The sequence below is a fragment of the Hemibagrus wyckioides genome, unplaced genomic scaffold (assembly GCF_019097595.1).
Source record: "Hemibagrus wyckioides isolate EC202008001 unplaced genomic scaffold, SWU_Hwy_1.0 Contig19, whole genome shotgun sequence".
Classification (NCBI taxonomy): domain Eukaryota; kingdom Metazoa; phylum Chordata; class Actinopteri; order Siluriformes; family Bagridae; genus Hemibagrus; species Hemibagrus wyckioides.
This window is the reverse complement of record NW_026690779.1, coordinates 78,820-81,120: the sequence shown is the minus strand read 5'-3', so window position 1 is coordinate 81,120 and position 2,301 is coordinate 78,820. Positions and strand designations below refer to the sequence as shown.

Below are 2,301 nucleotides of genomic sequence, written 5' to 3'. Positions count from 1 at the left end.
TTCCCATACCGGGAGTCGAACCCAGGCCACCTGGGTGAAAACCAGGAATCCTGACCGCTAGACCATATGGGAGGGCTCCCCATGAGACTTGAGATTGGCGTTTTACTCGACCACCAAGCAGTTTGAGCTCCAGCACGGTATCATCCAGAGCTTTGCATGGGAACCTTGCATTGCAGAGCACAAAATCGGCCAGCGCTGACCGAGCATTCAGCTACTCGAGCTGTCACTCCAGCGGAAGATCAGCTGCTAGACAGAGCGTGGGCTGGTGTTCCTGGTGCAGAAAGCCAGCATACCTCCTAGTACAGGACTCTCCGCATTTCAGGGATTATGGGAGGTGTTACTCTGCCAGCAATTCGGCAGCTGGAGTCTGTGGCACACCTCTGGGCTCTTAAAAGGCAGCCAAGCCAGCCAGGAGTCGAACCTAGAATCTTAAGGGGAGCGGGGTCCTACCTGCTTATGCTTTTCAAGTGACAAATGGCCAAAAGCCATGCCTAGCATTCAACGGTGATGTGGAAAAGCCAATGCCGTGACCCGGATTCGAACCGGAGTTTCTGCGACCACAACACAGAGTACTAACCACTATACGATCACGGCACCCCACACACCTGGGCCGGCAGGTAAAAGGAGCTGCTACATGTTGTGATATGCGTTCTGGCGCCCCTCTGGCCTGGTGCAGTGGCTTTTGATTTAGACATGATTGGAATAGTTGTAATCTTTTTTGACACTATATCAAGAGACGATCTGATTCATACCCAAATGATACCTTCTGTGCTTTTTAAATAAAAAAACAAACAAATAAATGAAAAAATCCTGCAACCCGAATACACTACATGATTAGTTCTATTGACACTGGGACTGACACTCACAGACACCGAGAGAGAAAATAAGCCAAAAGAGAGTTCTCCTCAGTTCATCAAGAAGCTTAAGAACGATTTAAGTTGAAGAGGTCAATGGTACTGTGGCTTTGGTTATGTAACGTTATGCGCAGTGAATCGAAATGAACACAACACCAACATGCTGCTGGCTGCAATCAGTGATCGTTTTCGGATTCCGTTGAGGAAGCGTTCCCGGCCGTTATTAACTGAGCGATTTGGTGAACTCCTCGCCAGTTCTGCGGGTAATCCAATAAAGTCACGTTTAACGGTAACATTATTAGCTAGATGGCATATTCTTCTGCTATGGAAACAAATTCTCCCTCCATCTTTTGATGACTGGCAGTAAGATGTTATGAGCTTCATTCATTTGGATAAAATTAGGTACACAATAAAGGGCAATACTGGCATATTTTCTGAAACTTGGGGCCATTAATTTTTATTTTTTTCTGATTATGTGAATTCTTCTTCTATAGTTGGTCAGTCTAATCATTAGGATGTCCTTATAATTGTGGCTTGATCAAGTATGTGCACTGTGTATACATAATTTATATTAATGTTTTGTTTGCTGATGTAAACGATTGTGATTATATTTAGTTAGTTAGTTAGTTAGTTAGTCTCTAAACTCAGATTCAGTTTTTTCTGTACATATTTGACATAGACTATTTTTTGGTTTGTATAACTGTGTATATATAATCAGAAAGAGGACATTCTTTAAAAAAGAGAGATTTGATTTGAAACCTGAACTGCTATCAGGTCCATGCTGAACACCTTCTGACCAATCCAAATCAAGTATAAATTTTAATCTCAATACTGCACATAATTATCAAATAAAAGTCTATCAAGCTGTTATCCAAAAGTCTGAAATAATGTTTCTCTTAAGTGTTTTAATTCAAATCCATATTTTGGTGTGATTTATACACATGGGTTTGTCCATTTTTGGATGCTTTATTATGTCCATTTTATGAAGAAACAGGAAAAGACTTTGAAAATCATCTGTCATTTTCTGATCATGATAAATATCAACACAACTAGACTGAAATATACAGGTAAGATATGCAACTAATTGTAACATGAACAGAGCAAGATATAAACTGATATCTACTGGTTTCCTGTCAGGGTTGTGGACTGTTTTCTGGTCACTAGAGGCCCCCACTGCCTTTTTGTTGGTGTCCAGTCTCTGTCATTATGTCTAATAGGTGTCTCCTGTGCTTTGTTTAGGTTTGTGTATTTAAGTCACCCTTTTCCTCCACAAATACTTTGCTTAGTGTTTCCTGTACCTTGATTAAGTCTAGGTCAGCCATGTGCTCTGGTTTATGGCCTTGTCCTTAAAAGACTTTGTGCATCTGGTATAGTTCTTTGTTTTGATTGATTGACAAGTGCTCTTTTGAATGCCTTATGGATTTATTTTGTGGACTAATTAGAATGA

The 2,301-nt window shown here is 40.9% G+C and overlaps 2 non-coding genes across 2 annotated transcripts; both read right to left on the bottom strand.

The window, feature by feature from the left end:
- Positions 1–72, bottom strand: trnae-uuc (transfer RNA glutamic acid (anticodon UUC)). Its single transcript has one exon. It is a non-coding gene; the product is annotated as a tRNA-Glu (tRNA).
- Positions 73–522: 450 nt separating this feature from the next.
- trnah-gug (transfer RNA histidin (anticodon GUG)) lies at positions 523–594 on the bottom strand. Its single transcript has one exon. It is a non-coding gene; the product is annotated as a tRNA-His (tRNA).
- Positions 595–2,301: the final 1,707 nt, after the last annotated feature.